The 23,507-nt window shown below is 53.6% G+C and overlaps 2 long non-coding RNA genes across 6 annotated transcripts; both read left to right on the top strand.

Annotated features, from left to right (window-relative positions):
* Positions 1-3,394: 3,394 nt before the first annotated feature.
* LOC129785169 (uncharacterized) lies at positions 3,395-8,540 on the top strand. Its single transcript, XR_008748794.1, has 3 exons — positions 3,395-4,212; positions 4,755-4,856; positions 7,459-8,540. It is a non-coding gene; the product is annotated as an uncharacterized LOC129785169 (long non-coding RNA).
* A 5,621-nt stretch (positions 8,541-14,161) lies between these two features.
* LOC129785136 (uncharacterized) lies at positions 14,162-22,603 on the top strand. Of its 5 annotated transcripts, none has more exons than XR_008748754.1 (4): positions 14,163-17,210; positions 18,320-18,420; positions 18,860-19,144; positions 19,292-22,603. It is a non-coding gene; the product is annotated as an uncharacterized LOC129785136 (long non-coding RNA). The 5 variants fall into 5 exon arrangements; XR_008748752.1 differs by having other exon boundaries at positions 14,168-18,420; positions 19,292-19,454; positions 19,929-22,603; XR_008748755.1 differs by having other exon boundaries at positions 14,162-18,420; positions 18,860-18,962.
* Positions 22,604-23,507: the final 904 nt, after the last annotated feature.

The raw sequence follows: 23,507 nt of genomic DNA, 5'->3' as shown, positions 1-23,507 counted from the left end.
GTGTGGCGGGGGAGCTCAGGCGCTAACTGGCCCGGTCCCGCCTGCCGCTGGCCCTGCCTTCACACCCGGCGGGAGCTGCAGGGAGCTCAGGGCTTGTGCTGCTTCCAGCAGATCCAGAGGGAAACGGCCCCTCCACGAGCGACCTCCCTCCAGCCGGGGTGCAGGCAGGGCTGGGGGGCTGGGCAGGTGCTGTGCCTGGGTGGGTGATGGCAGCTGTCTGCGGGTGCTCCTGCCTTGGTCCTCCCCAACCTTGATGCACTAATAGAGTCTCTTCTCTCTCTTCCCCAGCACCCGTCCCCAGCCCAGCCCTGTCCTGCCCAAGCTGGCGTTTTGGCCCAGCGTCACTCCTGCCACGGGTAAGCTCAGGTGAGCCCAGCAAGGGCTGGAGTCAAAACATACATTTTCTGTGAATCCCCAGTGAAGTTGGGCAGCCAGGGCTCTGGATGAGGAGGACCCATGGGGACTCCCAGCTCACTGCCCCTTCTCCTCCCCAGCCATCATGTCCCCACTGTGGTTACATCCATGACCGTATCCCCACTGGCACAAACCACTGACAAGTTGTGTTTCCCACCCGTCCCCCTGGCTGCAGCATCGTTAGCAGTTCCTGGTGGAGATAACCTCACCTTCTGCCTGGGAAAGACTGAAATTCCCCGTGTGCTGGAAGGGTTGTTAGGCTGTGTCACTGCTGCTGTAACCTCTCTAGCTGCTGGGATGCCCGCGATAGCGGAGCTTGCTGTAATTGTTATTTCCCCCTCCTCCTCCTGCACGCTGGCTGTGGTGAACCATGAGGCCCCCTTGCACACTTGCACCCACCCAGGGCAGATTGGCAGCGCTTGTCCTGGGAAACCTCTCCTGGCGAAACACTTGGAAATATTTCTGGATCCTCCTGGGTGCTGAGGGAAGGGAGATGGCATCCCTGGCTGCTGCTGGCACTCCGTCCCCCCCAGCAGAACTCCATCTCTGGGGGCTTTAATAAGAGATAGACCTGGGGCTCGTGTAATCTGCGACCCGGAGGAGACCCCGCGCTGGCATGCTTGCAGCGGGGACAAGTCGCCTGCAGACACCTTGGGGGAAGCGGGGGCTGCTGAGACCCGTGGATAAACGCAGGGCCGGGCACTGCACCTTAGCTCCACTACCCCACAGCACGTCCTCCCCCAGGGGCGGCGTCCTGGCTCAGGGGGCTCAGCGATGAGTGGGTGGGAATTCCGTAACCTTCGTGCCTCGGAGGGAAGCAAGAGCAGCGCAAGTTGCCTGCAGAGCCCCTGGCAATGCTGCTGCGGCCCGCGGCAAGTGCGGAGCCCCTGTGCCGGTGGCGCTTTGCCAGGCTCTGCTCATGGTCTCGCCGAAACGCCGGGGCCAGGGAGCTGGTGAATGCCAGCCCTGTGACCCCGTAAGCCCAGGCTCGAGCCCCCGCCTCTGTGTCCTGCAGCCGAATGGGGATTTGCTCTGGGTCCCTCCAAGCGTCCGTTTGGGCATCCTCAGCCTCCCCTTTTCCCTCGGGGCATGCCACTGATCTCTGTGTTATTTCAGCCTGAAGGCGTGAATCAAGGCTTTTGGCTCCAGGACAGCATTAATGCCCAGCACAACCCCTCGGAGCTATAAATATGTCACTGCTCCACTGGAAAGCGAATCCAAAAGTGTATCCAAAGCCAGCAACGGGATGGAGCGCAGCTCGCTAACTGATGTGATCCCAGGGCACTGGCATTTAGGGAATGGCTCTGTCAGGAGTCCCAAAATCCCAGCGGCTTTCCCCTTCCATTAGACCTATAGGCACAGACTGCAGCACAAATGCAGTTTGTAAAAGGTTCCTGGACCTTGCCCGGAGCAGGAGGGTGGGAGCTGGATGCTGGGGCTGGCAGCAACGGGAGGATGCGGGGGCTTGGTGGGTCCCCCTGCCACCCCCTCACTGCAGGGTTCCCCCCCCGAGCTGGCAGGGCTGGCCTCAGCTCCAGCCCCAACCCGGGCAGAAACGGAGAGAACAGGGAGGGGAGGGCTTGGGGACCCCCAGGGAGGGGAGGGCTTGGGGACCCCCAGGGAGAGGAGGGCTTGGAGACCCCCAGGGAGGGGAGGGCTGGGAGACCCCCAGGGCGCTGCTTGCCACACCAGGGCTCACCTGTGCCCTGGCTGAACGCCGTGCTCATCGCGGGGGCATTGCTTGGCACAAAGCAGATGAGTTTGGTTTCACTTTATTTCTCGCAGAGGCTGGTGGGGTGCAGGCAGGAGCAGGCAGGCCCAGGCAAGGACAGGCAGGAGTAGGCAAGGACAGGCAGGGGCAGGCAGGGGCAGGCAGGGACAGGCAGGAGCAGGCAGGGGCAGGCAGGGCTCCGCAGGAGCAGGCAGGGACAGGCAGAAGCAGTCAGGAGGAGGCAGGGGCAGGCAGGGACAGGCAGGAGCAGGCAGGGGCAGGCAGGGACAGGCAGGGACAGGCAGGAGAAGGCAGGGGCAGGCAGGGACAGGCAGGAGAAGGCAGGGGCAGGCAGGGACGGGCAGGAGAAGGCAGGGGCAGGCAGGAGAATGCAGGTCCAGGCAGGGTCAGGCAGGAGAAGGCAGGGTCAGGCAGGAGAAGGCAGGGGTGGGCAGGGACAGGCAGAGGCAGGCAAGGGCGGGCAGGCACAGGCAGGGACAGGCAGGGATGGGCAGGGACGGGCAGGCACAGGCAGGGACAGGCAGGGATGAGAGGGCACAGGCAGGGGCAGGCAGGGACAGGCAGGCGCAGGCAGAGACAGGCAGGGACGGACAGGGATGGGCAGGTGCAGGCAGGCACAGGCAGATGCAGGCAGGGGCAGGCAGGGACAGACAGGGGCTCGGGGGGCAGGCAGGGACAGGCAGGGATGGGCAGGCATGGGCAGGTACAGGCAGGGATGGGCAGGGACAGGCAGGGACAGGCAGGGACGGGCAGAAGAAGGCAGGGATGGGCAGGGACAGGCAGAAGAAGGCAGGGACGGGCAGATACAGGCAGGAGAAGGCAGGGATGGGCAGGGACAGGCAGGAGAAGGCAGGGCTGGGCAGGGAGAAGGCAGGGTCGGGCAGGGAGAAGGCAGGGGCAGGCAGGGACGGGCAGGGACAGGCAGGGACAGGCAGGCGCAGGCAGAGACAGGCAGGGCCGGGCAGGGCCGGGCAGGGCCAGGCAGAAGAAGGCAGGGCCGGGCAGGGACAGGCAGGGCCGGGCAGGGCCAGGCAGAAGAAGGCAGGGCCGGGCAGGGCCAGGCAGAAGAAGGCAGGGACGGGCAGGGACAGGCAGGGCCGGGCAGGGCCAGGCAGGGCCGGGCAGGGACAGGCAGAAGAAGGCAGGGCCGGGCAGGGCCAGGCAGGGCCGGGCAGGGACAGGCAGGGCCGGGCAGAAGAAGGCAGGGCCGGGCAGGGACAGGCAGGGCCGGGCAGGGACAGGCAGGGCCGGGCAGGGCTCCGCCGGCGGCTGCTTTCCCCGGGCGCTGCAGGGGGAGCTCGCGGCGCGCCGGCATCACGCGCTCCCGCCGCATCCCGCGGCCGGCGGGCGGGGCCGGGCCCGGGGGGCAGCGCCGGGCCGGGGCTGCCCGAGGCGTGTACCGGGGGGTCGGGGGCACCGCTCGCGGCCGGGCGGAGGGGGCAGCCCCCTCCCAGGGGGTCCTGTGCCCGCTGGGCTCCCTTCGGCCCCTCGAGCTCCCTTTGCGCGTGCTGCCCGCCCCCCCGGGTCCCGGCCAGCCTGCGGGGGGGGGGGTGTTCCCCCTTGCCCCAGCACAAGCCTCCCAGGAGACGGGCAAGGGGTGCGGGTGGCAGCCGAGATCCCGAAGGCATCACCCTTGGGGGGACAGTCGGGGTCCTGGGGTGCATGGGGCAACCTCGGCGTTCTGACGGAGGGTGGAGAACTTTCTCCTCTGCCTCGCTTTCCCGGCGGGGAAGGTCCAGCAGTAACCGGGGGTGACCGTGTGCGTGGGGAAAGGTCCTCGGGATGCTGCAGCTGGCTCGGGGCCAGCGGGGGGTGACGTGCACCCCAGGAGCCCCCAGCTCCCTGCCCGTAGCTGGGAGATACAAGCCTCCCGTTTGCCTGGTGTTCAAGGAAAACTCGGCTCCAGGTCTCCCTGGGACGTTTTCCTTTCCCTCAGCCTTTATGTTGTTTGGCGCAACATTATTTTCCGTGCCCCTAATTCCAAGCTTGGCTCTGGATCAGGACCAACGCACCAGCAGCAGAGGAACCCCTGGGAGAATCGCTCGCCCCGCTTGGTATCAGCTCAGGTATCTCTGATACAAACCACACGGAAAATGGCTAAACAAGGAGGTTAAATAATTGTGCACAGACTTTTTTATGCATCTTCCACTGCTTGCTGTGGGGAACACATAAAAAGAAATTAAGGAAATAGGGGTTACTTATCCACCAGGAACGCTTTCCAGTCTTTTATCTGTATTCCTCATAGGTGCCATTTTCACATAAATTTGAAGACTATATGTATTTAGGAACGTAATGCATATAGGAGATATAAAGGACGTTGATAAATTAGAGATAATTTAGCTTTTATATATACACAAATATAGATATAAACATCATTACCATTTTATTTATGCGTGTGTGTTTACACATACAGATCTTATATTTACATATTTATAGAAATGCTAAATGTATTGAATGCTATCAGAGACAGCTCACAGATAAAAGAAACGCTGTGAACTAATGAATGTAAAAAAGAAGAAAACAAATATAAAATAGTGATAAATCAATAGTTTCTTCTGTTAGTAGAAGTAAATTGTACTGCTGAAAAAATGTTTTTTTCCCCCCACAGTCTACTGTAGTGAAGGTGTTCATAAACAGCTTTCCTTCTTCAGCTTGCTGGTTGTCTGTTCTTCAAACAAAAAATACCACAACTTTCCTTGGAAGCCAAGCCGTAAGTATCACTTTGCCCCAAATCCTCTTTTCCACCTTAACAGCCCCCTTGGTGCTGCTCTTAGATGCGGTGGAGGCACGGGGGCAGCCCAGCATCCGCGCTGCGGGGCATGGTGGGGTGGTGACGGACGCGGGAGCAGCTTTCCTCCAGCCTTGCTGGAGCGTGGCACCAGCTGGGATTGCCTGGGACTGGGGGCACCCGGGCAGGACTTTGCACGCCAGTCGACCCCTTGGTGCGTTCCTGGCTCGCCTGAAAGGTGCTGGAGAATTTGAAAGGACATTTTGAGCACTGAAGTGGAATTTTACACCTTTTCTGAGATGATATTTTGGTGAGGGTATGAAAAAAACATATATTTTGCTCCCCCCCCCTGCCCCGCAACTGTTCTTGCTGTTTCTAAACCAAATTGAACATGAGCTTTGAACACTGGATGCTCTCCTGAAGGGCAGGTTCCTCTGTCTGATCCGGACCCCCACCCCAAACATTTGGCAAAATAAAAGTGAAATGACTCAGTCTGTGCAGATGAAACCCTCTCAGTGTTGTTCAGGCATTGGTTTTTTGGAGTGGCTTCTCTTCCACAGACAAGACAATGCGAGATGGTATTTGGAAACAAAAATATCATCAGAAGAGCAAAAGGCTGTCTGCGGTGGGGCTGCTCACCCCCTCTCTGCAGCAGACGGCTGCCTCTCAGCTCCCTTTGAATTGCTCTCAGTGCATTACTTGGTTTTCAATTTCATTCCCTTTCCTAGGAGCAACCTTAGCTTTATGTTTCCCTTTTAAGCTGATTGAAATAAAGTATTTGAACAAATGTCATGGGCACTTAGACATCTCTCCTCTGTTTATTCCCTTTGCTTTCATGCTGTCCACCTTCTGTAGTACCAGTTCTTAAAGCCTTGAGTGCTGTCTATCTAAATTAATGCATCTTGTAGGCAGGATACCATACAAATTCATTAATTTTTTGTATATTGGAAATATGCTTTTATTAAGTCTCTGTTCATGTTTTTCCAATGGTTGAATAGTTGAGCTTCTTTATAAACCACCAGCAAAGAGATGGTGGCTTCTTGAGATCCATTAAGTACATACCTCTGGGAGCGTGTTCTTCATCCAGCACACATTTATAGTCAGCACAGAAAACAGGCCCCAGAGTTTTGTTCTTCCAAACTCCCTTCCAAACATCTGCCATTGTGTGCGTGACTCCTGGAGATCCTGGTGGGCAAATCCAGGGGAGGTTTCTGCCTCAGGGAGGTTCCCACTCCTGCGCTCCCAGCTCCCCCAGGGGTTGCACGGTCCCTGGGCAGCCCCATCCCTGGAGCCGGAGCTGCTGTGCCTTCTTTCAGGCTATGTTGTCACCACAGCCACCCAGATCACCCTTCTCCTTCCTTCCTCCCCACCACCCACAGGAGATGCCTGCTCCTGGGATGCAGAGCTACTGCCCCAGCTACGTCTGCTTTGCACAGTGAGCATGAGGTTGGGAGACCTGGGAGAGTGTCATCATGTTTCTTGAGGCAGAGAAGTCCATAAACCTTTGGCTGAAACTTTCAGTTCCCCAGGGGAATGGGAGCTGTCCCACAAGATGGTTGTCAGAGCTCTGAGGGCACTAATAAGCCTTAATGACCCTGGCCAGCCTCACCTGGAGCCTCCACCCACATCCCTGGGCCCAGGAGCTGTATTTAAGCTCAGCAGCTGGTCTCCAGTTGTAAGCTCTTTCTTGGGGGTGGGAGTGCTGCTTGATGAGCCTAGTCTTAAAGCTGACCTGAGGGTGGACTCCCAGGACTGACCTTAACCTGCTTCACCACCATGATGTTGCCCTGTGAGATGGACTCTTGTTTGGATCTGGCTGCTGTCTCAGGGTCTGCTCTGCTCATCTTGCTCCTGCTTTTGCTGCTCTCTCACAGAGATGTGGGGGCTTGAAGCTTTGATGTTACCTGTTCATATGCTGATGCTCCAGGTTCCCTTTTGGAGACTTGCTCCTGCTGGCCACCTGGGGATGTCAAGGGCTGCACTGCTAGCAGAAGTACAGTCAGACTGGGTCACTTGGTGGTGACACATGGGTGTGGAGGCAAGGGCTGAAGTGCAGGTAGGGTGAGGTAAAGGTGCCAGCACCAGCCTCTCCTCTGGTGCCTGTATGGGGCTGGCTGGTGAGCCAGGAGCAGTGCAGGCACCCACAGGCTCCCATCCTGCCTGGCTACTCCAGGACTGTTTTCCCCAGGATCTACTAAATTTATCTAAGATGCTTTCTGCCTCTGGCTTGTGGTGGACTAGGATCCTGGATGGTGGTGTGTCACACCAGCAGAGCCTGGATACAAAGCCAGGAGCCCTGTTCCTGCAAGGATTGATGGTACCAGGGAAGGAAAGGACGTGTCTTTGGGGAGCTCTCAGACCATGTCAGTGAGATGCTGAAGGTACACGGTGTGGCTGCTGCAGCCTTCCTGCAGCCCAGGTGTGGCCTGGGCTTTCAGTCTTGCTCCCAGCAGAGCTTTCCGTGCAGTTTGGATCCTTCGGGGGAAATCTTTTACCAAAAGGGTCATTTTGGGGAAATCCCAGCCTCTTCCAAGTCCACACCCCTGCCCAGTGGCACCTGTTTCCTATCCCCTTGTTTCTGCAGAGACAAATGGAACTGTGTTGGCACTCCTGGCCACCCAGCTGGTGGTTGGATCTGTCACCAACTCCCTGTCCAACCCCAGAAGAGCTCAGCAGAAGGACCATGGGGTGATGCTGATGGCAAGGGCAATGGCAGTTGTGACACAGTCTCTGGTGGCTTGAAAGACAGGGCGGGGAAGGCCGTGTAGGATGCTCTGTAATCTGTTCAGCCGTGCTGATGCCAGGTGGGTGGCCGTGTTGGCACTGTGCTTCCTGCGCCTTGGGCTCTGGGCACCAAGCACCATCTGAAGCAGAAGACCAGACTCTGCAAGTTGCTATAATGTCCTTGGCTTGCACCCAGTTCATGCCTCAACTTGAGGCCCTGATCTACATGGCTTCCTCTAGGCGTGATATTCTGCAGCCTCCATGTAGATGGGAGGTCTTTTTCTGGACTCTGTGAACCGCTCTGGTTTCCCCAGTGAGACAACCACTCTGCATTTCCAGGGCTCTGAGCACAGATGTGTTTATTTAACTGATTTTCATAGGTTTCTTCCAGTGATGCAGAGAAAGTGATTTAGCTGTGTACATTAAATGAAGGCAGTATGAAAAAAAAAATCAATTTAACTCCCATCTGAGTTACACAGAGAAGCGAATAAATAGAATATTATTTTTAAAATGACAATTTTGATTGTTCCGACTGCCAGCTGGACCAGTTCCTTCTGCTGCAGAAACTGCAGCCCTGGCCAGGAATAGTGGAGGTGTGTCTGGCTTGAGCAGCTTCAGAGAACACAAAGACCAGCAGAAATAGTTGAAAAGTACACGCATTCATACTGGTTTCAGGCAGGAGTGAGGAGCACTGGCTGTCCAAGCCCATGGCTTGCAGGGGTGGATGGAGATACACATAAAGTCCTTACCTATGACTTGACAGTCCTTGAAGGTGTGTCCATGGGGAGGGGGCTGGTGTTCAGGTGATGCCACTTTCCAGCCCCTGGTGCCCTGGGTTAAGGGCAGGTCCCACCCATGCAGCAGCTCCACCACTGTCATGACACCACAATGTCACATCAAAGTAGATCTGGGCATAGTGCTCCAGGATAGGAATTTGGTGGTTTTAAAATGTTTGTGACTGTCAGCACTGTGGAGCTTTTAATGTGAAATGACAAAAGTAACTCCAAAAAGAATGAGATAATTCTGGTCAGTTTGCTTTTTTTTTTTTTTAATATGAACTTCCTTGGTTTCAAAAAGATTTTGAATGTGCTTTTTTCTCTGCTGCTGAAAAGTTAAATGAAAACACCATCCTTTAATTTGAAAGAAGTGATTCAATTTAACAAAAGATTTGATTTGAGTTACTTTCTTTGAAATTTTGGCCCCAAATGAGGTGTGATTATTTGCAAGGAAAACAGGCTAATGGCTAAAATAGATGCAGTGACTAGACTCAGGGGGGTAATGCTGGATGTGGCACCTGGCCAGCCTTGTCCTCTTGGGCTACTAGGGGTGGCAAGTAGGCCACTGTCCCTACCACGATGGGGTCTCAGTGACGAGCTGCTCACCAGGGGCCTGTGCCAAGTAAGGAGGGGGTGAAGGGCGCTTCTTGTGGAGTGTGTTGGGGTGGGAGTTTGGGACTGAATAAGAGACCCTGGGATTTGTCCAGGATGTTTAGGGGAAAGGCCAAAGGAGGTGAAAATGTCAAGGTGGATCAGGGAGGAATGAACATGGGAAAAGGGGGACAAAACCAGGGGTGTGGGGAAAGATGATCTCAGCAGCCTGTCCCATTGAGTAGGACAGAGGTCCAACAGGATGGCTGGAAAAGGGATAACAGATGGAGAGGAGTGCTGGTGTGACCTGGCTTTCCCTGTGGGAAGGGAGACTTGCAGATCTGGATGTTTCCCTGGAGACTGCTCATCACCCAGGGTTCCCAGTGGAGAGCTGCATGGCCGTGGCTGCAAACACCAGCTGTGGCTGGGTGCTTGAGGAAGCCCAGCCAGGGGTCTCCTCCAAGGAGGGTGGTTGTAAATGTTCTTTTCCAGTGTCCTCACAAGGCAGCAGTGAGGTGGGCATTTCCCTTGTCTCCGTCCCCATCCAGCAACAAAGGAGGCAAAAGACTGTAAAGGCTGGAAAAGAAAACGGCAAACGGTGCCTCAGCCATTTGAGCACATCCCCTCTCTGTGTCAGGAGGGGACAGGGTGACAGGTTACAGGGAGCTTTTGGCTGGTGGTGCTGCCCTGTGTCCCCTGTGGCATGGCCCAGGGCTGGAGGGGATGAGCTGGCAGGTACAGAGATGGAAGACGGGGAGATCTCCTGCTGTTTCCCTTCAGAAAGGAATAAGTGGCAATATCAGCATATCACTAATCAGCAATTGCAGAAATAAATATCTCCCTTTCTCATCTTGAGTGGCCTTAAAAAAAAGAGGTTTTGTAAATTCTCTGTTGCTAATAGTTAAGAAGTCAACCTCGTAGTAAAACTGGTCCACCACAAACATGTCTGTCTGGAATCTACCCTTTTGGGGATTTTCTGTTTCTCTCTTGCTCCAGTTCAAAATCTTAGAAGTTGTCTTACAAAATGTAACTCCTGTCCTCCATGCAGCTGGGCACCCCATAACCATCATCCAAACCCTCCCCTGGGCTGGGGTCTGAAATGGCATGGACTCCTGCAGGTTCTCCTTCAGGAGAGAAAGGATTATGAAATCCTTCCAGTCCAAACTGTTCCTCTTGCTCTGTGGGGTAAGAAAAGCAGGGCTGGCTATGCCTCATTCTGATAGCCTGAGCTGACCATTCTCCCCTTCCCTCTCATGTTCACTTACCTCCAGTCTCAGGTGCCTGTGGGATATTTTGGGGATGTTTCTGAGGAGAACCAGCTGTTCCACTGTAAACTTGCCCCATGCACCAGCTCCCTCCCACACCTGCTCCCAGCCCAGCTCCAGTAATACAGCAAGCCCATGGTGTAGTCACCTGGTAATGTGTCTTTGCTTATTGAGTTTACATTTGCTCTCTAAAGAGGCAAATTTATTTATGTCCTATAATAAAAAGCTGTTAGGTGACAGAAACCCCCCCACTTGTAACAATTAAGCACAATTGTTGATGTACCCAGAGCAGAAGGCTGCTCCGGCAGAGCGTGGCTGCAGAGGTGCCATGGTGGTGCTGGTGCGTGGATGCCTGGCCCTGGGGTCAGGCGCTGGCTGGGATCGACGCTGGCCATGCACAGAAAAGCCTGAGCTTGGCTGTGTTCAGTGGTGGTCTCAAAATCCCCCAAGAAACTCAGATTTCCCCTTGGCTCACATCTGAGAGGAGCAGGAGGCACGGCCATGAGCATGGGAACGATGTGGGGAGGATCCGGCATGGCATGTCCAACAGCCAGCAAACAGTGCAGGCGCCTTTTCGGCAAGAGAGTGCCTTCAGCCAAACCCCAATGGCTTCTGTGAAGTTTTTCCAAAATGGTTAACTTTCTGGTAGTTGTGGGGGTGAAGGGTTAAGCTTTCAAAACCAAACCCTCTTATTTTTGTAACCAAAAATTCACACTCCACCCAAAGCAACAGTGAAGACTGGACTATATTTGAGCCTGTCAGCTCTGCTTTGCTCTCTGTTGTTAAAAAACCCTGCTGCTCCCTGCCTGAAAAATGTCAGACGGAAATTGAAAAATAACATTTTCCCCTTTTCCTGCTGCCACACTTGCTTTCCTCCAACAGCAACTGGCATTTCTCCAAGCATCTTGATAAGCTTTGCACTGGAGGGTGCTGCCAGAGCTGGGTGCAAGAGGTTGGGGGGGATCCTGGCACCCACAGAGCCCAGGGACACCCAAACGTGGTGGGGTGCTACTTCTCCCCAGAGAGTGGGCAAAAGCATGGGACCCTCTCTCTGATGAGCTCTTCCTCTGTAAAGGGAAAAGGAAGGAAAGCGCTTGGTACGGGTGTGTTACAAAGATGGAGAGGCTCAGATATGAATCACAAGTGTCCCAAAAGTGCTGGAATAACATCACTGTGATACTGAGAGTAACAGCACAAAGAGCGGCTCGGTGTAACAGCGGTTGCTTCACCTACTCAGCAGCTTAAAAGCATGGAAATAAGTTAAAAGCCAAGTTACTCACACTTTTTATCACCTTGCTATCAGCTGTGCTGAAGATGCTGCCACCTCCCTGGCTGCCTGTAGGGATGGCAGCCTCAGCCTTGCCTGTTTGTGATGCACAGCTGAAAAATAAGGGCTGCACAAGACCTATGAAAGTTCCCAATGATAGAGGTGGGACAGGGCACGTAGAAGCTGAGCACCTAAAGCTCGTTGGGGTGCAGCCCAACCTCCCAGCATCTCCTATCATGTCACCTCACTTGTTGGTGAATGCTCAGTGCTGCTGGAGCTGGGATAACCCAAATAGCAGCAGCCAGGCTGGAAACACACCAAGCTGCCTTGCTAGTGCTTGTGGACTGTGTGTATTATCCAACCGTGTTGCTTTTCCTGCCCGTAAAGGCCCATCACCCAGCCAAGGTGCTTGCTCATGCCCTGGGAGCTGATCTGACCCGAGCAGGACCTAAGAAGTGCTTTGCAAGCTCAGGGACAAAATATTATACTAACATCAGGGAAAGTGAAGGCGTCTTGGCAATTACTTCAGAACTGAGCTTGCAAGTCTGCTGGTTTTGTTCGTGTTCATCTGAAAGCCTTTGACACATCCGTGCTGTGTTTCTTTTATGAATATGCAAATCAAAGCAGTGAAATTACAGATAATGATATGTAGTCAAAACTTTTCAGAAGTTAATGCATATTCCTTATTTTGCAGATTTCTATCACATTTGTATTTGCAAAATAGATGAGATAACGCTGCTCAAGAGAACAGCTTTCCTGTCACAGAAGCAGCGATATACCTTTCAAATCCCACCCTGAACTGCTGCTAGCTCCCTTCCCAGTGCCGGGGTCCCTCCTGCAGGGATGGGGTCACACTGGGCGCCTGGGCATCAGCGCCCTGGGACCCTGAGGCAGAGCCCAGCTGCCGTGTGGTTTTGGGGGCTGTGTGGCTGGACTGAGGCACCGTCGTGCCCCCACAGCCCCGCTGCGGTGCTGCGGTCCTGCTGTGGATCTGAGACAAAACCCTGCGGGCGAAACTGCATCGGGTCCCAGGCTTCGGGAGGTGGGTGGTCACCTGCTGGGGTGCCTGGCACTTTGGGTGTCAGCTGCAGCAGTCTGTGCAGCCTGGAGGGGTTTTTCTTGGGAAAGAAAAAAACCTAAACCAGTCTGATCATTTGTTGCTGCCTTGCTGTAAGACCAACTTCAGTAATGTAATACTGATGCAATAAAATACTTTGCAAGATGAGGATACCTTTCCAGAAAGCAATTCAATATTTTTCCAAAGTGAAGTTTTCAAAGTAATGCTGGTCTAGTGGGGTTTCTTGTTAAGGGGGATTGCTATATACAATGTGGAGAATTTTACACAAATATTTGAATTTATTCTGCTTTAGGAGAAATGTCTGAACACTACCACATAGTGGAAATATGGGGTTCGACCAGAGCATTCCCGACTGAGACCCGTTCACTGCTGTTCCTGCAATGTTCCCATTACCAGGTGAGATGCAGTGCTCCCCTCTGCCTGTTCCTCCTGAGCAGACAGTGTGTGGCAGATGTAATTCCCTGGGACCTGTGTAGGCTGCCCTAGCAAGCTCCATCCCTTTGGCCATCGAGTGTTGGGGGCTGACCCACGGCAGCCAGGCTCGGGGCAGCACCTTGCCCAAGCTCTCTGCATGCTGCTGGGCCACCGACAGTCCTTGGGTTGTTGGCTGGGGGCTGTCTACACCTCATCCTGCTCCCAGCTAGTTTAAGTCTTCAGTTTCACCCTCTCTCTGCTGCATTTCCAGTTCATCCCCATCAGCAGCTTCCTCTTCATTTATAAGAGGAATCAGCCTGGGCTGCTGTGGAGGATGCTTATCACCCATGGCTGAGGGTACTCATAGAGCATCTTTGCCTCTCCTGGTCCAGCTCTGGTGGGAACTTGACCCTTTTCTGCTCTGTTCTCCCCCAAATTAATTTCATCACCTTTAATAATGCGTGTGGGAGAGCAGTTTCCAGCAAGTGACACCCTCTGAGAAGCCCGGCAGTGGCTGGTGAGCCCTCCTCCCCTCCCCCTCCTCTTTTTCTTCTTGCAAACACCTACATCCTTCCTGTATTGTTTCAAACCGCAAGATAATAAACTGAGAAGCAAAAGCCTTCAAACGGCAAGTGGAAAGGTCTGCGGGGGGAGGTGGACCTCTGCACTTTGGGGGCTCCACCAGCCCCTGCAAATACCACCGGAAACCTCCGTCCTGCCGCTTGCATAACTGGGGCTGGGGGCTGGGGTGGGAACCCCCAAATGGCAGCGCCTGGCTGAGCCCCAACTTTCAGCCTTTAGGGTTTTCACGTCCCTCGCCCCTTCTCCCGCAGCCCCAGCAGCCGGACCTGGCAGCCCAAGGCTTGTGGCATGGGGCTTCTCTGCCCCTGGGAGCTCCCGCTGGGTGCTCACCAGTAGCTATTTTAGCAAAAGAGCTTTTTTAAAAGTTTCTGAATGGCTTTTCTCCTCCCCTGCTGCTGTTGTTAGGCTGTCACCACCCCGGCTCTGTGTTTGCTGGGGGAGAGGAGCTGGATCCCCCGTGCTGGGGTAGCAAGGCTGGGAGGAGGGATGCTCCATGTAGCACCCAGGTCCTGCTCTGCCTTGGGGATTCTGGACTAAGGGTGCTAAAGTGAGCAAGAGCAGCAGCAGAGCAGCGCTGCTGGATGAGAACACAGAGGTTGCTGGCACCAACACAGCAGGCAGGGGAGACACCTCCAGGCAGGTTCAATCTGATGCTTTGGTGCTGGTGGGAAAATCCCAGGAAAAATCAGGGATGCCTCCCTGAGGCAGCCGAGGTCCCCCTGGCTTGGGTGTGGGTGTGTGGGATCCTGGTCCCGCATCGCACCCTCTGTCCGGCGGGTTGGGGAGCCCGACGGCCAAGTGCAATCTGCTCCCTGAGCAAGGAATAAGGAATAAATTGGGGCCTGCCCATCTTGCTATACCTCGACATGTCTCAAAAATGAGCCCCCAGCTGACTGTGTCCATGCCCAGCAGCTTCAGGGGGGCTGGCTGAGTCAGTCCTCTGCTGCAGCACCCGACAGCCTCATGCCAGTGTGGCTTTGGTGTTGGATGTATAAAACACCAGGCTTGCAAGGAAGGAATGGAAAGCAGGAGAGGTGGGCAAGCTTAAGCCCCCCAGCGCCAGGTGGGCTGCGTGCTGAGCATGGCCCTGGGTGCATGGTGTGCCTTGTCCTGCACCGCGTGGCGATGCTTCCCTGCAGCCCCAGCAGCAGGACAGGAACGTGGGACCACCACAGGCTAAAGGCCACTGCAGGACAGGGACCACCACAGGACTGGGACTGCTGCAGGAGAGGACCAAGTTTTGTTTTCACCCAGGTGTAAATCCAGCACAGAAGTGAGTGTAGCTGCCTGGTGGCTGCCTGGGCCACCATAACCTGTGGTTCTGGGCGCTGGGAGAGAAGAGCACGAGCAGCACTGCTGAACCATTTCTGTGCAAAACATGGTTGCAGACAGTCACGTATAGTCGAAGCCTGGGAGATGCATTTAGCTCGTTTTTTGTCCTTGTCTCTATGAAAACCCTGAGGAGTTTGTGAGGCACCTGTGAGTGCTCCTTACACGCAGGGTGGAGAGGGTCAAGAGGACCACAGAGAAACTTTCCTTTGAGGAGGAGGACACTTGAAAAATACAAGAACAAATTGTGCTGTTGTGATGGTGGGTGCACTGAGGTCTCTACACATGCAGTGATGGGGCTCTGAAATTCTACCTCTCCCCGACCATGAGCAATGAAGAGCTGTGGAGATGGAACATATGGTGATGGTGTGGGCTGTGTGCCCCAAAGCTGCCTGCGAGGTGGGGTGCCAGCCCTGCCCCGCTGAGCCCTGTGTGCCTTCAAAGTCATGTTGGCAGTAGGTTATGCTCACTGCTGCTTGAAACCCCAGAGCAGATTTCATGCCTAAAACATTATAATTAGGAAGCACGGTGAAGAGCTGCACCAACAGAAGGCTTCTGTGACTGTCCAGGAATCGCCAGCTGAGCACCGGCACCTCAGACACGTACCATACCATCGGCTTTGGGAAAAAACTTTGCTCAGGTTGGGTTGTCACAGCCAGAAGTTCCCTTGCACCTCTGAGATGGAGGCACCTGGGAAGGTCAAGCCAGTTCCCAGACAGGCAGCGTTTAATGGGATTTTGTTCTTGATATACTGGGAGGTTATCCTAGGGCAAATACTCAGGTCCTGATAAAGCCGAGCAGGGCTTCAGCGGAGCTCGGAGTACTGCTGTACTTTTCTGCAACTGATAGCCCATGCTGTGCAGGGTCGGAGAGGTCTGCGTCTCCAGAAACGGTGCTGGGTGATGTTATTTTGGGAGAGCACATGGGCCTGAGTGTATCCTGCGGTCCATCCCCCATGCACTCCACCTGCACCTGCAGCACGGAGTGTGGACGCGGGAATGCCTCCATCCACCTCAGTCTCCACTTACAGGGCTGCTGTCCATGAACACCTCTCAGCCCTTTTTAACTCTGATGGTACCTAATGTTACCTGGAGGTACTGTTGCCACACCGACCCCCTTCATGGTAGGTCCTGAGGATGCAGAATCGAGTGGAGTGCCAACCCAGCTGCCGGGTTGCAAAGGCAAACTTTCTGTTCCCCAAATGAACTGATTTCATTAAAAAGTTGTGCAGAAATGCAAAGGGGGGTTTCAGGAGCTCAGCTATGCGCGCCCCACCTTTCTCAGTACTACCAGCCGGGGCTGCGCAGTGCTCGGTGCAGGGACCCAGGACCACCGTGAACCCCAGCCCTGCAGGGGCAGGCACTGGGTTGACCTACTGCCTCAGCATGTGAATAAACGTGAATTTTGTGGTCTGCGCCCACTGGTGCTGGGGGCTCTTGGCACTCGTGTGGTGGTTTGGCTTGGTGCAAAGCTGGTGGTTTAAAAACCAGGGTGCTCAAAGGTTAGCGTGCTAGAGCTTAAAGCTGACTTCATCTAAATTGCACCGAAAGCACTGGAGGATCATCTGTTCCTTGCAGTGTGTTTTGAATGAGGCTTGTAGAGCTTAGGCTGGGTCATTATATCCTTAGGCATGAAATTTGGGGTTTTGGGGAGCAGCCCAAACAATCAGTGGGACTAATTATGGAGTAAGTGTGAGCTGACCCAAGGATGGACAGGCTCGTGGAGTCTGAACAGCACCTGATGATGGCTCCTGCCTGCGCACACATTGCAGGCTGTGCCAAAACCAGTGCTGCAGTTACACTTCATACGAGCCAAGACCCTCACCGGCTTTTATCTGTGCTAAACCGCGCAGGAACACCAGTGGCCGGCTGCTGTTAACTGAGCCCGAGGAGGGGTCTAGGAGCTGAGCTCACAGGTGGGTTGAGTCTCTGCCATGTTATGTCCTACAGAAAGTCATCTTTCTGCTCTGATGTCGAACAGAACATGGCTACTTCCACCTGTGAAAGTCAGCGTTACACAGTTCGCTCTAATGAAACAACAGTTTCCTCCAGGAGAATATCCAAGTGTGGAAGAAATGACCCTTTTGTGCTCACTCCACTCTTAAAGAGCTGGGCTGATTCCTGGTGTGCCTGCCCTACCTGGAGCACCCTGCAGAGCCCACATCTCGGTGCTGATGTCTGTGCAAATCCAAGGCAAGAGGCACCCCAAAGGGTTTTCGGCTGCTCTCCTGGGGGGCTCTGCAGTCCCCTGCCTTCCTGCTGGGGAAAGGATTTGCGTGTCGGAGGAGCTGAGGAGGAGGATGGAGTGGAGGTGCGTTATTATCTTTTCATGGGAAACTTCTAGATGAAAGAAAAAAAATTAAAGTTTATGTCTCATTCTGTATTCACATTTTCTTTTCATTCTGGGTTTTGAGAAAGAAGAAATTATTCATGTATCCAGACCCTCCCTTCTCTCTCTCTTATTTCTCTCTTTCCCTCCCTCTGTGCCAAAAATAAGAACACAAAGGGATGGAGGGCAAATGTTTATAGGGAAGAGGAGACATTCTTTCCAGGTTTTTGAGTCTTTTTAACTCTATAGCTTTAAATAATGTCTGCAACCGTGTAAGAATACAACTTGAAAAGGAAAAAAGTGAAGTGTTGAGACATTTCAGTACAGAGGAAAGAAAATAAACAAATTCTTGGGCATTTCTTGCTTTAATGCATTCAGTGTTATGAAGGGGTCAAAGGAAAAAAAACACCACCACCTATAAACATGAAACTGTTGATTGAGAGTCTTGAATTGCTGAGGGGGTTTAAGAAATCAAAATTTTCTAATCTGTAAAATGGGAACTGTGCATTTGTTTTGCAGCATGACTTTAGACTGCTTTTCAATTATTCAAAATAAGATATGTAGCTACTTCTTCTCCTGATATTTGGAGCCCCAAACCTGACGTTTGGTCTGTGGTCTGTGAATGTTTCCAGTGGAATTACTGACTACTGAGAAAAGCCCTGAGTGACCACAGTATTTTGGCAGAAACACCCCCCAAAATTTGGAGGGGTTTTGAAGATGTATTTTTTTTCTACCTGATTTGAGCCAAGACCTCGGTGCCATGGAAGGGGCCAGCTCCCCTGTGAGCGCTGCTGAAGCTCCAGTGGGGAAGCTGGGACCTGCCCACCTGGGTGACACTGGGGACTGGGACTGCTGGTGTGCTGAAGCTCATTTTGCCCATCATCGGGGCAATTAGTGGGACTTGCTGTGGGCCTTACGAATTCAGCCGCACCTTACAGGCTGGTCCTCCCTGGAGAGGGCAGCAAAGCCGTGGTCCTTCACAGCCCTCACTCGTGACTGAGACATAGGAGAAACTCCCAGGAGATGTGTTTTGGAGGTGGAAAAGGCCCTTTAGTCCGTCCTGTCCCACCTTTTTCCTTTGATAATTTTAGAAGCTGAGAGGCCTCTCCATGTGCCGTTTCCAGAGTGCTGGCAGGGACACGGCAGCAGTGCCTGCGGCCGTTTCTGTCTTTGCATCCCCCCAGTCATCTAGGTGAGTGGGAGACAGCGCGAGCCCTCCGAAGGGTAGTACTGCTCAAGCCCTCTGCCAAAAGACCAGTGACAATTAAAGCAGTCAAATAAGGCTCTAATTATAAAAAACTCCCCACATAACTACAGAAATATTTTGTGTTATTGCTAGAGAAAAAAAATTAGTATAAACTAAGCTCCAAGCCAATAAATCTACTTGCAGTGTAGTGCTTCCGGAGACGGTATCTAGCAAATGTCTGTGTGTTCCAGAAAAAGAAAAAAAGGTTCAATATGTTCTGAAATGCCTTTATCCTGTTTCTCTGCGAACTTCCCCCAAGCCATTCTGTCTCCTGGAGAAATCCCAAATCCCTGGGACTTCTTCCAGCCCTCCTCTTTATTGTGGGAGTTACAAGCGCCTAATCAGGAAACAGAAATGATTGCACGTTACATGTGTGCCCCAACAGAATGGAGAGAGGCAGTCTGACTTTCGATATCCAGCCACCAGATTCCCTCTGCCGGCGCTGCGTGGAGCGCACCACCACGTTCCGTGATGCTGGCTGAGCAGAGGTGGGTCTGGCACCCGTGGCTCCCTCCAGCCAGCCCTCCTCGCTCACCCTTGCTCCCACCAGATGCAGGGTGCAGCCAGCGGTCCCGGTGTTCCCCATGGAACTGAAGTACCTGTCTGGCTCGGGGATGGAGGGAGCCGTATCCCCCAGGCGTGACTACAGTGAGACACAACCAGCCCACAGGTGATCAGGAGGGAATCTAGTGGGGAATTGCCAACAGGGTGACCGTGTCCCTGGCCAACAGGGCAGAATGATAAGCCTTGTGGATTTTCTGCTGTTTATTGTTAATACATATTTGTTAAAATAATTTTTTGTTTCCCTCTTTTTCAGGAACCACAGGAGGGGCTGGGGAGTGGAACAGCCCCAGCTGTGGAGCAGCTGCAGGGCTGAACGGTGTCCCTGTGGCACACCACGGGGCAGGGATGCTCAGCCATGGGGTGGATGCGTGTCAGAAGAGGATGAGGACACACGGAACTCCAGAAGACCCTCTAGGGTAGGTGCATCTATGTAGTCTGGCTATTTTCCTACTGCTAAATTGTCACCAGACTGGCAGTGCCTCTAACAGGTGGGTTTATTCTGCTCATTTCCTTTGGACTAATCCTGTCAACTGCTTCAGACCTCAGGATTTCTATTTGTGGGGTGCTGCTGCCTTGCCTGCTAGACCGGGGCAGCTGCACCCTCCGTCTGCCTTCGCTTTGTGAGCACCAGCCCTGGGGGAGGCAGGCAGCACGAGGCATGCACTCACGGCCTCTCTTGGCTTTGCAGAAGACACTGACCTATAGTCTTTATCCCATCAAAAGTAACTGTCATTTTATAGTCATAACTATCTCCCGTGACCAAAAATTCATCTGGAAGGCAATGAAATGTACATTAATTACATATTGAACAACAGTAAAAGTGTTACTCTTTCCCACAGATTTGCAGTGCAAGAGGCTTCATTCATGATAAAATTTTAATGTGATTACAGGCCGAGGGATTGCGTTCTATGTGCATGGCTGAGCGCTGTCAGGTGCCCAGCCTGGCTGACCTTAAGAGTAAGCCCATGGGGAGGGGCAGCCCTGCAGCATCTCCTGGTCCTTGCTCCCATCTCTGGGTAAGGCTCCTGGGAGATGAGGGATGGGGACAAGCCAGGTGACAGGGGAGATGTTCAGGATGTCACTAGGGCGTGTATTTGTCCCATGTGATCCTTCTCTGTGAGTTTGCAGTCGGTGCTGGATGGGTCAGAGAGCAACACAGGTGCTCTCACCCCCCTCCCCCACGCCATCAGGCCGTGATGCAAATGGCCCGGGCTTGGCCTTTCCTTGCATTACCTTCTCATCTATCCCCATCCTAAAGCTGGTCTAAGCATCCCCATCCATTGTGGCTACAAGCGCTGCAGAGCCATGGTGGCAGAGGTGTGGTGCTGGTGGCTGGACAGTGGAGTGGGCTGGGGGGACCACTGGTCCAGGAGCTGTGGGAATGGTGATCTGAGTTGTGATATGGTGAGGGCAGGTGTGAAATGCGGGGTCTGCTCTGGCAGAGGCATGAAGACCCTGAGGACCTTGGCTAGGAGAGGGGCTGGGGACTTTGAGACCCAAGGCTCTCTGTGCCAAGGGGATATGGGATAGGGAGCAGCATCTGCTTGACTCCCACAGGATCCTGGCTGGGAGGAGGCAGGAGAGCACACAGCCCCACAGCATCTTTTTTTGCTCTAGGAAATCTCATCATCCCACTCAGGCAGATATGGTAAATAGGTAACGTACTACCTAGAGAAGTTAAACAAAATCCTGGACGGACTCCCTGGTGGGTTCCCAGCCTTTTGGTGCCTTGGAGCCATGATGGGGGCATAAACACACGCAGAAAAGCAAAGTGGCATGTTGGCAGGAGCCATGGAGGTGCTGGGTCAGAAAGGCTGAGCACTGCTGAGCAGTAAGTCATTCAGCTGCACAAATACCTGCAAACGAGCTCACTAGTATCACCTGCACAAAACCCCACCTAGTAAGTTCTGCAATTTTTGACCTTCTGTCCCCACAAATAATAACAGCAGAGCAACAGAAAGCTCTCTAATGTACTTGCAGTGTAATAAAGTAAGCCCACTAGGAATAAAATCTACAGCAATTACTGTGCCAGGTATTATGCTGATTTATCAAATTGCAGCTGAAAGTCAAGAAGAGTTGAAGATACAGTGATAAAACATCTGATCTCAAATCTGACTCTAAATTACCCTTCTGGCCAGCACAGTATTTCATCCAGAAGAATTGTTATTCCTCTCATCTTTCTTCTTCAAAAATCATTGTTCAAACCGGTAATTTTGCACTCCTTGTGTAGTGGAGCAAGCACTTTGCCAGCACTCTGCACTGTGTGATTAGCTGCTAAGGTGATGCTGAGTCTTTTGGAGCGAGCCTCACAAACCTCCCCCTGCAGGGTGGAGCATATGAAATGGAAGGAAACCAACTGGGGTTCATCACTGCAAGACACAGTCTCTTTCATGCCCTTGTGTTGTTGGAAAGGTGGCAAAGATGCATCATGTCATGTTTGCTTGACGGGTAGAAGCTTTCCATCACCTGGTGACTGCGGTGGGCAGAGGGCAGGTGAAGCGCAACAGGTCCTGCTGCTGAGGCTTACATCCCAGCTAGCCACCGACCCCATGCCTGCGCCGAGGGGCTGGGGTGTGACGCAGCTGCAAGCACTCGATGGTGACCACCACCGCTGTGGAGCACAGGTACATTGGGGTGATGAGCTGGAGGTGCTGTGCAGCCAGTGCTGGGTCCAACATACACCCTCTTTGCCTGGTTGCATGGCACTGCAGAGTCTGAGCATGGAGGTCCCGGTGCTGCACGTGGGGGCTGTGCCACGAGCAGGGTCCCACTGCTCTAGTACATTCCCTTCACCATGAACTTGCTCTGACTGGCCACTCTGCTTCCAGCAGGAGCACAGGGAGGACTGATGCTCTCAGCATGGGCACCACATCCCCATGGGAGCTTTGGGGATGGGGACACTTGCCAAGGTGCAGAGCTGTCCTCAGTGGGGGACCAGGACTTCACTGGGGTAGAACAAGACCTGCCCAGGCACATGCCACAGTTGTCAGGTACCTAGAATTTGTCAAACAAAGTCCTTTCCTTTGATCCTTCTTGTGTAAAGTTCTCAATATTGCCCATCAGGATTTTTTTCCCTTCCATTCCATCATCTTAGTAATAATAACACAGACATAACAAAGGCAAACTGTCCTCCCGGTGCTGCTGGGGCATTTGTGGCCATGGCCCTATGCTGTGGGGGCAGCTTAGGGCCTGGGCTTGCCCCCCCCTTCTGCACACCCTGGATGTCCAGGTGACCATGTCCCGGGGGGGCGGTGGGATGCTGGTGGGTACCTTCATTTCTGCGTGAGCCAGGCATTGCTGCCCGCAGGCACCCCATCGCATCGCATCACATCCCATCCCACTCCACCTGGGGCTACTAGCCCAGAAGGCTGAGTCCCTGCGCTTGAAGGGTTAACTCCACTGAGATCCTCTGATGAGATCTGTTAAACTCCCCACTACATCCTACAGTGCTGCTAATTAGGTCTTCATAAACCAAAGTCAATTAGCCAGGATTCTCCCTGCCTGTGTCTCTTAACTACCCTCTCCATCATTAGCCAACACCTGGGAACACCTGCCTGGGTCCTGCCTCCCCTGCCGTGCGTGCCCCTGCCCCAGAGCTGTTCTGGAGCCCGCCGAGGATCTAGCTGGTGCTCTTTGATTAAAAGTGGAAGCACCGTAGCTGGTCCTGCCCAGGAACAGGACCTCTGCAATTGCAACTGCTTGGGCAGGTGGAGAGGAGGTAGGAGGGGGTTACTGGTTTTCTTCAAATATGGAAAACATTACAGGGAAAGCAATTAATTCTTGCCTGTGTTCAAAAGCAAAGGATTTGCTTTGTAGGGAGAGAGATTTAGGTTATCTGCCTGGAATTTAAAGGTTTTTTAAAGGGAGGTGAGGTACGCGGTCAGGGTTTAGGAAGAGCTGAGCCTTCCCCAAGGTGTGAGGGGCAATTGTGTGCCTTCTTGAGACTCATCTACCACATTTTCTGCATAGACCAAAGGTTCAGGCCAAGGAGAGGCTTGCCTGGCCATGCCATTGCTCCTGTCCCAATGTCCCTGGGTGCTCACCCTCGCCTGCCCATGGGGCTGAACCCATTAGTGGAGACTGGATGCATTTTGTGAGCCAGCTGTGATCGTGGATGGGAGACTCGGCTCCCAGTTGCTTCCTTGGAGCAATTCCAGGTCCACGACAATTAGCCAACAGCTCGAATACCATTTAAGCACTGCTGCCATCATGCAAATTTAGAGATTAGTAGGGATTAGAGTGGTCTGGAACATCTCACAATTTCTTATTAATGCCCCAAGCTCTGTAATAGCCAACTGCCCTGCATCCCTGAGATGACTCCTGCATCACTGCAGTGGAGACGGGTCGCTGTGTCCCCCATGGCTGCCACCAGCCTTTGGCCATCACCTGCCTGCAGGTAAGCAGAGGCAGCAGGGCAGCCCTGCAGGAATGTAGGTAGGATGACTACAAAGTTGTTAAAACTGCGGTTG

The sequence above is a fragment of the Falco peregrinus genome, chromosome 9 (genome assembly GCF_023634155.1).
Source record: "Falco peregrinus isolate bFalPer1 chromosome 9, bFalPer1.pri, whole genome shotgun sequence".
Taxonomy (NCBI): domain Eukaryota; kingdom Metazoa; phylum Chordata; class Aves; order Falconiformes; family Falconidae; genus Falco; species Falco peregrinus.
The sequence above is the reverse complement of the archived record's forward strand: the minus strand, read 5'-3'. Positions and strand labels throughout refer to the sequence as shown.